This window comes from Peromyscus maniculatus, chromosome 12 (genome assembly GCF_049852395.1).
Source record: "Peromyscus maniculatus bairdii isolate BWxNUB_F1_BW_parent chromosome 12, HU_Pman_BW_mat_3.1, whole genome shotgun sequence".
Lineage (NCBI taxonomy): Eukaryota > Metazoa > Chordata > Mammalia > Rodentia > Cricetidae > Peromyscus > Peromyscus maniculatus.
Window position 1 is genome coordinate 34014581 of NC_134863.1, and position 11413 is coordinate 34025993.

At 33.8% G+C, this 11413-nt stretch overlaps 1 protein-coding gene across 25 annotated transcripts in view; it reads left to right on the plus strand.

Moving 5' to 3' along the window:
- Positions 1-11413, plus strand: part of Zbtb20 (zinc finger and BTB domain containing 20) — a 775725-nt gene that overhangs the window by 290162 nt on the left and 474150 nt on the right. For 5 of the 25 annotated variants that reach the window (XM_076549401.1, XM_076549385.1, XM_076549394.1 and 2 more), the window contains exon 1: positions 836-1232. The exons of the other annotated variants lie outside the window; for them this stretch is intronic. The gene's annotated coding sequence lies outside the window, so the exon portion shown is untranslated. Of the gene's footprint in view, positions 1-835; positions 1233-11413 lie in introns of those variants that run through there. 25 annotated transcript variants of the gene reach the window in all.

The following is an 11413-nucleotide window of genomic DNA, read 5'->3' on the forward strand; positions in this document are numbered from 1 at the left end:
TGTGTGTAAAATCTGTAGTAGATACTTTCAGTAGTTCTATATATGACCTCATAGTAATTAAAATATTTTCCCATTTATTTCCTTGTTTATGGTGAGGATTTACCCTTTAATTATTTCTTATATATATTGCCAAAAGTTCAGATATATACTTCAGATTTGGGTAGAGAATTTGTTCTATATTTCTTTATTTTGGGTGATCCTGGAATCTGTTGTAGAAAGACACTTAATTTTCCTTGAAGGAAAAATAAAGACTTATAATTTTGTCATATAAACTATCTAGGGTTGGAACTAGTGCATTTCGTCAGATTTTCTGTTATTTCACTTGACATTAGGCTCAGTTATGAGTGCATTTTTAATTACCTAATTGAAACTATTCTGAAAATCAGCTAAACATAATAATTTATTTACTACATTTGAGGAAATATTGATTTATTCTATTTTATATAATTTTCATAATATAAAAATGTGACTTATTTAGAAGACCTTCATTCCTGATGCTTACCATTCTATTAAATGCTACTACTCTATCTGAATACTGTAAATGCTGTGCAGCTTCTGGAGAACAGACCTAGAAGCTGTTCCATTCCACTTAGTATTATTGCTACTATTCTTGCATTTAATTCATGATGGCATATTTAGTAATGTGTTGCTGTTATGTTTTTGATAATTGCTATCATCTTCCTCTCAAGCCTCCTTTTAAATACTTGAAAACAGCCTAATTTTACTTTGATCTATCAATTTTATTTGACTTACTGTTGAAGTAGAATTTATCTATACTTTATCAATCAGATTTTTTAAGAACTAAAAAAATCACCTTCACTGGGCATTAAACATACTAAATTTTTCATAAACTCAAAATTCAAAAACTTGGTTGGGATTAATTTTTATAGTATCAAATTTGCAGAAAGATGTTCTCCAGGAACCCCATCAGTTATGTCATTTGGGGAGTTTGGCCCAGAGGGCAGTCATGTTGACCCCATCTGCAAAGGTTGGCTAAACTAGAATCTTGGACTATGTAAATCCCATTCATCAAGGTCCACATAAAGTAAAGTATGTGGGGAGCAGGGGGACAGATGGTAGGGTCGACAGCAAGAAAGTTGTTGTTGACATTGATATAGACCCTTCTTCTTGCCAGAGTGACTCCATGGACTTCTTTTGGCATGAAAGCCTAAGCCAAAGCTATCATCTTAATGGAAGGTGAGCTGCAGGCACACTGGAGAGATCTAGACGCAGTAGGTATCTAGGATTGGCTTAGTTTCTGTCTATCAGCTTGAGTGTCATACATATTTGATTGATGTGCAGTGGGGCCTGAAAGTGGTGCTTTGATGTTGAGGATTGTGTCATAAGGTTCCTGATATGGTGCACATGTCTGGATGAAATTGGACATTGACTATCTTTGCCTATGCCAAGCAACACCAGACTTGAGTGCATTATTCTGTGGATCGGTAGCAGATGGTGAGTGCAGACGTTTGGGGGGGGGGTGTGTGCCTTCAAACACAATATGGAGCCAACAAACTTAGAAGGTTATTGCGTGTCTTGACTTTGGCAGCAATTTTTAAGCATTGACAAATATTGCACATACTACCCATTGTTACTTTGAGAATACTAGACACATTGGTGTTACAGGCAAAAGAAGTATACAAAACAAAAATGTTGTTCTCTGTGTTGGTCAAGTTGGTTGGAGAGAGCTCTTGGCATTGGCTAAATGAGCCACGTAAATATTTTCAGTTGTATACTCTTAAACTTGTTACCAATGCCAATGATCTTCCTTATAAGTAGACAAAGGAAGGGGCATCAGAGTACTAAAAAGTCCACATACTATATTGTGGTCCAGTGTGACACTTAAGAGTGATTGTATTTTCTTTGTCTTTCAACTTGGGCAGAGTACTATGTTCTTCAGAAAAAGAAAAAATAAGAAAATAAAGTCCATAGAAGCATCTTATAAAAAAAACTATGGAGGGAAAATCACAGAAGATGAGCTTTTAATAATTACAGACATACAGGACAAATGATTTTTCCTAATATTTGCTGGTTTTCCTTGAGTGGATTCTGAACACATATAAGCCAATTTTTATAGTATTTTTTTCTCAAATATAAGATATAAAGGTAAAATATGATCATTAAAAAGAATTTAGAAGCAAGCACATTATAAAGCGACTAAATCTTAAATCTGTTGTCACCATCAATAAGGTATGATTCTAAGATTTACCCTACCTCGTTTCAATTTTATGCACAACATGAAAGTATATGTGTTTGTATGTTAGTTTTTAAATAAAGTTTGGATCCTATGGTATGTATTATGCTTTCTTATCATCAGCAAGTAGATGACAGTTATAAAACACCTTCAAGTTATTGTACCTTGTGTACTAAAATTTTTCAGTCAACTCCCCCATATTTGGAACTAAAGTGATTTTGGCCATGATTTCTTCTACTCTAAGGATCCATCTTCCCTTAGAGGTGGATTTCTGGGTTAGAGAATGTGCAGTCGGAGTTCTTTGAATAACATTCTCGAAACTGAATGTGAAAGGAGTTTTCAAGATAATTTTCTCACCTGTTTTGAACAGTATCATAACTATTTGTCAATTTGGCAATCAAACACCAAGTTTCTTTTGTTTTCATTCATATCAATTTGATTAACACAGAACTAGCATGCTTTTCTATACTTTCTTGCCATTGTTTCCTTCTTTTAATAGTTTGCTCATGTTCTTTACTCCTGTCATTGTACTGATTTTTAAGACACTTTAAATGTTTTTAATTTTGTGAAACATTGTACAAAAATGTTTTTCCTAGTTTTCATATGGCACATCATTGCCTTTGTTATTGTTGATGGGAGAAAATTAAGTATTTGTATAGGTCATTCTGTTGTTACACTGTCCTTTGTTGTTATATTGTCCAATAACTTGAAATTGAGTAGCTAGTCCTTTTTATATTGATATTATAGCTATTATGATAGCTTTAGTTTATTTTTCATTCCTTTAAAGCCATTTTACCATGATATGAATTTAGTGTCTTATTTAATTTTGTCTGAATGATTATTAGTCTTCCCCAACACCATCACCCCCCACTCACACTCAAGGCACAGCATTGCTGCATATAGATGAGAGCAGCATTAGTTCTTCTTGAGAGTCTGTCTTTGGTCCTTCCGCCGCTGCCATGTTGTCTCTCTTACACCTTCACAGTCGGTATGTTTATTAGGTCAACACCTTCATTGTTCTGTCTAATTTTCTTCCCCCCTCCTCTCAGCTCCTCTCATCCCTCTCTGCTTTTTTGATAACAGGGTCTTATATAATACAGTCTTACTTGAACTTGCTATGTCAGTAACAATGGCATTCAAATCCTGATCCTACTGTCTTCCAAGTGCTAGCATTGCAGGCAAGCACACCCACCCATATAGCTGTTTTTCTCTGTTCAAAGACATTTTTGATACACTCACCTACATATTATTCAAATTTCTTCCCTTCACTGAGTTCATAGAATGTTACAATGAAATTTTATTAAACCTGTAAATTAGTATTAGTGTCTTTATAGTATTTAGCATTCATATTCAGAACTATACAATATTTTTCATTATGAATTGTTTCATTCACAAGTCAATCTTATCATCTTATTCATCTGCATCCCCAAATTCCTCAGTATAGATGTATCACATTCTTGTTATGACTTGGGATTGTTTTAATTCTATTTTCCAAAATTTCAATAGAAAATCTATTTCTTCTCTTTTTAAAATTTAAAATTAGTTCTTTTTACTTAGCTGTTAATAGTTAGTTTGAAGTTATTTTGAATTTTCAAGGCAATTAAATATCAACCAACAAAAATAGTTTAGTTTTTTCTCTTTTAATTTTGTTTAATGTCCCATTTTATTAATTAGAATTTCTCCATCATTTAAGTGATTATTGTAATAAGAAACATACTCCTTCTTGATTATACGTATAGTAAGTAATGCTTCTGTCATTTTTCATAGTTAAGGTTAAGACAAATATTCTTTGTTGTGTTGGTAAAGTAAATTAGAATTCTATTTTATTTGAGTATTAGAATTGTTTTCAAGTTTATGAGCCACATACTGATAAATATTATGAAACTCTAATTGAAAGACATAGAAATTTTCTTGTAATGTATTTTTAATTCAGATCAATTTAACACACATTTATTCAACACTTTGCACGAAAAAGTTTTACTAGGCATTGGAATTTAAATACATTGGCCTTTCCCTTAAAAATGTTATGTGGTAAACTGGAAAATGACAGTTAAAAAATAAAGTAATTGATTTCTCATTATTAAATAACTTGCATTATTAGAAAACAATTTACACTTAAGAATTTATTAAGAAGAATTCTAAATAAGAACATTTATAAAATTTGGTAATGCCCCACTAAATTTATAACTAACATAGACTGTGTATATTCTATATATTTAGGAAACTGGATGTCTCATAGTCAATCATTGTCTCATATAAAAATGATTGAAATGACATATGGTCTTTGAGTAAATCACTTTTGCAAAACTGTGATTAGGTTTTTATTGACCCCAAAGCCTTTTGAATCACCTGTGAGACATCAGTAGGTATTCAAACAATTGACATGGTTTGGGTATTGATTTTATTGTTTAAATTTACTTTATAAAATGTATCCTATTTTCCCATCTTGTGATATTATTTATCATATTTTTTATAATTTATTATATTTTTAAATTGTTTTTTATTTTGTTCATTTAAACAATGCTTATAAAAATTTCATATTTTAAGCTACACTCTTTTGACTAGATCATTTCTTTATAATTTAAACATAACTACAAGTATTTGTAGTGTCAATTTTTTATATAACATTATGCTAGTTATTATGAATTATAATACAAAAAACTTAACTCACATACTTTCAAAGAATTTTCTTTCTGCCTGGAAGATGTGAATAAGGAATAAAATGGATAGCAATGAACTATGTATTCTTTGCATGAACTAATGTATCGAATCATGCAAATTACCTGTTCTATATTTACCCTTATTTGAAATAACCTTTTTTCCCACACAATCATTTTTGCAATAATTTAATCACTTGTTGCTTATAATTTTACAATATGTTTTCAATATTTTACTTTTTACTTTAGAACTAGGCTGACTAGACAGGTGCTTGCACATGAACCCACGCAGTATTAGTGGTTATAATTCCTTACAAAATGACAGTACTTTTGAGTTCAACTGTAATGTGTGTTTCTAGTTTATATAATGTCTCTTATTTTCCATAACTCTGTATTCTTACTTTTATTAAACACTTTCGTATGTGCCTAATTAAACTAAATATAATTGTTTTCAAAATAAAAGGTAATGCTGCATAGAAGTAAGATGAATATAGACTAAAATCCTTGCTTTCTAAGTCCTGTCTTTCATTCAAGAGCTTCTCCAGTCTTTTAGAACCATCACCAAAGAACTGACATGGAAAGGGGGAGGAGTCTTTGTGCTGACACAGAGCTAGTGTGTTTACTAAAGGGATGCTAGCAGTAAAGGTTGCTATATTAAAGGAGGATAGTTTCATCTTGCAGATGTACACTAATTTTTTTATTCTATAAAGCCTGCCATTTTAATTTTAGCATTCATTTTATATTCTCAAAATATTACCATATTTTGTAAAATTTTATCCCTTCTCAATTTTAAGTGCTGGCATCAAATGATATTTGTCACAAACCACAATACTTGTCCCTGTGGAACTGTTATTCTGTGTTAATACATAAGTAATACTATTGATTAAACAATATAGCTTCCAAACTTCAAGGCCTTTCTCAGACACCAATTCCCCTAACCATACTATGAGCCTCCTATGTGGTATCATTTGTGTGAGGTCTTGTTAACATGTAAATAAATTATGCACAGCACACTTCCTCTATTTACCCAACTTACTATATTGAAGCAACTGTCTTGATGGAACACGGATTGATATATTGTGTTTCTGTACTAAACCAAAGTGAAGAAGGCATTTTATGAATATTGAACAGACCTACTTCATAACTGTTTTTTAAAGTATTTTATGAATTATAGACAGTCTGAGCCATGGGATATGATGTAATTCTACATAACAGAGTTCATAGAAAGAAGATAACTCCTCAAACAAAATTGTATTAGACTCCTGAGAAATATGCATTAGATCTTTTATAGCACTTTAACTTTATAAGCATATCTCATATTTAATTGTGCATATTACCATTGTAGTACTATAGTAAATATAGCAGGAGTGAAAATACAGAAATAAGAATGCTTCCTAAAACAATCTGTCATTAGTGTAATGCACTTTTTTACCTCTAATGCTTTAGTTTCAAATATACCATTTTGTTTCTTTTGAGAAGCAATTGCTAACTTCCATTTTATTTCATAGAAAATTTATAATATCTGCATAGTGGTACATTTCTCTATATACAAAATTAAAATTCCCCACAGGAAAAGATTATACTGAACAAAATCTGTGCAATAACAAGTTGAAAAAAGTTATTAAAAGTTGATAATATCAAGCCTATGGAATATAATGCTACTTGATTAATTATTATATTAATTTTACTCAAGAAATAATTACTGCAGAAATTGTTCATTTTTTTGAGCACAGACAAATAGTGAGATGAAGAGGCAATTTAGTGATGTACAATAAGTCAAACTTGGGAAAATCAAAATGGTACTATAATTTATCTCACTGGGGACTAAAAGGTGTTTTACTAGGTAATGTGCCTACAGCATAATCCTGAGGATCACCCATGTAAAAAGCTGGATATGGCTATGTCTGCTTGAGAATCATAATCAAGTTGATCCCTATATCTTTCTTGCCAGGCCAATCAGCAAGCTCCAAGTTTGGTGGGAAACCTTGTCTCAAAAAATAAAATTGAGAATGATTGAGGAAGACACCTGATATCGACTCCTGGACCCATGTGTGCACATGTACAAACACATACACACAAAAAAGTGCATCTCATTGAAATGGTATCTTAGATTACAATAGTGGTGATGTTTGTTGTGCAATCAGATTATTGATGCTTGTAATTATTATACATTTATATATTTTCCATCCTTTTCTTTTCCTCATAATAATTATTTATAATTATTAATTTTCTTCTTTGACAATTCGATACATTTATTACCCCAATGTCGTCTCTCTCTGTCTCACCACTATCAATCTGCCCCCTTGCCAATCCCTTTCTGACATTCATGAAGTCTTTTGATTTTTGTCTTATGTACCACTGAGGTAACAAGGGCTGTCTGTGTGGCCATTGGTTTTGAACTGTCCATCATAGCCTTCTGAGCTTACCTGGAGTACACCAGTGAAGTCAGTGATGGCCTCTCTCCATCATTAGTCAATAGTTCACCAGGCTTGGGTATGGCCCAGTGAATTTCCCTGTCTGTGATGGGCTGTTGACAGGCCCAGACCCAAAAAGGGCAACTAACCCTGCTCTGAGATCATGATTGCAATGGCTCTGTCATTTTCCAAAGGGAGCATTTCCTGCCACCTTTCCTATCTTCCTGCTCTTACATCCTGTTCACCCTGTTCTGGAATGCCTTAGACTACACCTTTTAAGTGTCTTGTTTAGGGCTTGGCACTTAGTCATTGCTTATTCAGCACATGAGTCTCTGCATTTTTCACAGTTCATTGCAAGGAGAAACTTCTCTGGTGAGTCTTAGTGTAGCATTTGTCTATGCATATAAACATGAATATTTAGAAAGCATTGTAACACCATGACTCTTTAGTCAAGTTCCCATCTGGGCCCAAGATGATCTCTGCTGTGTGGTTTTGAGTGAGTATATAGTGCACAGCATGAATGCCTTTGTGTGGATCAGCCTCAAATCAGATCATAGAGCGATTGGTTATCACCATAATATCAATATTGTGCCAGTGGACATATTTTGCTGGGTAAAATTTCTTTATTGATCGAAGAATTCACAATTGGCTAGGACCTTGATGACTTTTCTCCAGCAGCAGCCTGCACAATAACTTTTGTAACTATGAAAGCTAGCCAGAAGGGAAGAAGCTTCTAAATCCATTACAGCTTAATTTCTCTATATCATCTAACAAAGGTATATCTTTAGCAATAGAGTCCTATCATCCATTCTGGTGGGCAAGCAAAAGGAATGGTAAGGGCTTGTGTTATTTGGGGGGGACAAGATCCAAGTTCAGAAAGACTTTTGCCTTGAAAACAATGAGGTGAAGAGCAAATGGGGCAGACCACAAATGTCGACCTCTAATCTTGCACACATGTACATTGGCAAGCGCACCTGCAAACACATACATGACATGTATACAAACAAAAAAGAATTTTGTTTATAATATTATGTACATTGGAAGCATTGGACTCTGACCATGTATATTGAAACTATGCACTAGAAATACTAAGGCTGAAAGAGATATATTTATAGGAAGTTCTTCAGTGTATAAAAGGATAACTATATGATATTTTGAATATTGCGGTAAATCATTTCCATGAGAAATATAGTATATTTTGTATGAATACCTCTTCTCAACATAAGCTGATGGTATCTGATTAGATATAATTTAGTATTTTCAGTGTTAAAAGATTCAGATCAGACAGATATTCTACTCTGGATTTTCTTAGTGTATATGCAGATACAAAACTCAGAAGGGCTGCAATTATTTTAGGAAGTTTTCCATATATTCTGTTTCTTGAGTTATACCTTTGGCTGTCATTAGATTACATTGAATCTAAAATGTAGCTATTTTTTGTTGATATTAGAGATAGCTATAATTTTGGGATTCAGTTGAATCTTCCAATAGAAATTGCAAAGCCTAACAAAATACATAGCAGAAGAAATATCCACTTATTTTACCGAGAGACTAGCCACAGAAGTTCCAATTTAGAGGACCCAAAATCCATTTAAGTATTTATCTCCATAGCCTCCCTAGTCTAAAGGTAAATGTGTGATAGATGCTCTTATTTCTCATTATAACAGTTTGGATTTTGACTAAGTGATAACCATATCACACAAGGTGATTAACTTCCATCACACTCCATGTTTTGGCTTACTCACACTTTGAACAGTGTATATGGTGTTTCAGGGTCTTATTATGAATTAGTTCTTATTTTTTTTAATGGAAAAGCAATCCTTATGGGTGCAGATTCTTAGAAAAAAAAGTGAATAGCTGTATCACTGACATCTTCATGAGTCAAGGCTTGGTGAAGATTTCTCTGACATTTTTAAGTGTGAAGCATTAGTTTTGGCCCAGAAAATATCGGATTTCAAAGCTAAAATCTCATACATTTTCTATTTCTCCCTCACAGAGCCTGCTGTTTTTCTATCCTTCTTGGTGTCTTTGTAGAACACATTTTGAAAATTTCTATAAACACATGATACATGTTTATTTCATCTTACGTGATATCATGGTTTTGTAAAACTATTCCTAAACGTAAATGTCCTATGTAAGTCTGTTCTCAGGGGAATTCTATTGTGGAACTCCACTTGAATAGTTACCTTTACAGTAAATGTTATTCTGCATTTCTGTATATGAACTTCATAAGTTATCAGTTTTTAATTCCTATGTACATTATCCCCTTAATATATTCCTGAAAAATATGACTTTAGTGAGCACAGGGAATCAAGAGAAATGATAGTATGTTCATACATACAAACCTAAACCAAACTATTTAGATATACTTAAAGAGATCCCAGTGCTGTGATTTTTGTATGATATTAAGTCTAGATTGCATGTTCTCCAAGATTGTCTAGAATATTTTAGCTCAATATAGCTCTAAAATTCTCAGCATCCCATGATGAGCTAATATTATTCCAGCTCTTTTTGTCTTTAGGTTCTCTTAACTATATATGTGTATGTGTATATGTTGTATTTTTACCTTGTCTTTTGACTTAGTTATTAATTTACTTTTTTCCTTTTATTATAATAGATTCTTGTCTCATACAATATATCTACATTGCAGTTTCCCCTCCCTTCCTCCTCCCCACTTCCTTTCCCATCCAGGTCCACTCCCTATCTTTCTCTCATTAGAAAAGAACAGGCTAGTAATAGATAAAAACAAAACATACCAAAATAAAATATAACATCAATTTTAAAAATCACATTGAAGTGGACAAGCAACCCAACAGAAGGAAAAGACTCCAGAGAGCAGGCACAAGAACTAGTGAACTTGTTTACCCACTCCGGAGTCCCATAAAAATACTATAATGCAAGCTGTAATATATGTGCAGAATACCTTGTGCAGAACCCTGCATGCCCTATGCTTGCTGCTTCAGTCTCTGTGAGCTCATATGAGCGTAGCATAGTTGATTTAGAGGAACTTGGTCTCCTGGTGTCCTCTATGTCCTCTGGCTCTTACAATCTTTCTGCCTCTTCTTCTGCAGGCTTCCCTGAGCTCTGAAGGGAGGGTTTTAATGGGGACATTCCATTTAGAGCTATGTGTTCCAAGGTCTCTCTCCCAGCCTGATGTCTGGCTGTGGGTCTCTGTGTTTATTTCCATCTATTGAAGGAAAAAGCTTCCCTGATGATGGCTAAATAAGGCACTTATATATAAGTGTAGCTGAACATCATTAGTAATCATTGTATTACTACTTATTATTTATTTATTTATGACCAGTAGTATTTGGTTTTACCCTAGATCTGGGCTATCTAGTCTCTCGTTCCTGGTTAACCAAACACTGTTGCTTTTGGGTTTGATCTCATGGAGTGGGCCTCAAGTCAAATCAGATGTTGGTTGGTTACTCCTACAAGCTTTGTGCCACTATTGCCCTAGCATATTTTGCAGGTAGGACAGGATTTTAGATTCAGGGGATTGTGTCTGGTTTGGTGTTTATGTTTCTCTTTTGGTAGCCTTGAACTCTTTGGCATAGGAAAAGACTTTCTGAACAGAAAAACAATAATGAAGGCACGAAGATCAATAATTAATAATGGGAACTTATGAAACTGAAAAGCTTATATGAGGTAAAGGATAATGTCATTTGGGCAAAGCAGCAGACAACAAAATGGGATCAGATTTTTACCAACTCCACATCCTTTGGAGGTACAAAATATATAAAGAACTCGCTCTTAGCGACCGGCAGACTGCGAAGATCTGCCCAGTGGAGGACAGCAGACAGCTTGGACCTCTCTACCCTTCCCCCAAGCCTCTGAATAAAGTGTGTTTGACTCTTAAAAAAAAAAAAAACAACTCAAGAGCTGGGTGTGATGGTGCACACCTTTGATCCCAGCACTCAGCAGGCAGAGGCAAGTGGATCACTGAGTTAGAGGCCAGTCTGGTCTACAAAGTGAGTTCGAGGAAAGCTAGGGTTGTTACACAGAGAAACCCTGCTTCAGAAAATGAGAAGAAGGAGGAAGAGGAAGGTGAGGAGGAGGAGAAAGAAGAAGAATTCAAGAACTTGATAGTAAAACACAAATAATCCAATTTAAAAATGTAGTACCAGGTCAAAACAGAGAATTCTCAA